The sequence below is a fragment of the Alligator sinensis genome, unplaced genomic scaffold (assembly GCF_000455745.1).
Source record: "Alligator sinensis unplaced genomic scaffold, ASM45574v1 scaffold542_1, whole genome shotgun sequence".
Lineage (NCBI taxonomy): Eukaryota > Metazoa > Chordata > Crocodylia > Alligatoridae > Alligator > Alligator sinensis.
Window position 1 is genome coordinate 3143935 of NW_005841963.1, and position 502 is coordinate 3144436.

At 43.2% G+C, this 502-nt stretch overlaps 1 protein-coding gene across 1 annotated transcript in view; it reads right to left on the minus strand.

The window, feature by feature from the left end:
- ARFGEF3 (ARFGEF family member 3) overlaps window positions 1-502 on the minus strand; it is a 168086-nt gene that overhangs the window by 19636 nt on the left and 147948 nt on the right.

Sequence of the window (502 nt, forward strand, 5' to 3'; positions counted from 1 at the left end):
TCCCTTTGCTCCTCCCATCTTCTTCCACCTGCAGGCCCTTTCCCCCCTCCTTACTGTCAGACCCTGCTCTCCCTGAGCACACAAAGGTAAGGGTAAATTTGAAAGCACTGACCTTGAAATGAACACAATTTATCATATAGACAAATTACTACAGGTACCCATAGACTTAGTTCATTCAGAATTGATTCATTTTACCTTTTTTGGAAACCAGTGCAAGTTTTAACACAGGTACCCCATTCAAATGCTTTTAAGTAGTGTCACAACCCAAAGTTGTGGTTTTTCTTGTTTGTGTGTGCTTCGGCATCGCTAAATCATGTTCCCGCCAAATTGCAGCTCTTTTGCACGGTGGAGTGTTCTGTTGCAATTAAGAACCCACGTGCAGGAGTTTTTCCCGCCAGTTCTGTAGCTTTCTTTGCATAGTGCATTCCTTTTGCATTATGGTGATGCACGATGCAAAGGACTTCCTGCCATTTGTATTTAGATTCGTGCCACATTATTGGCC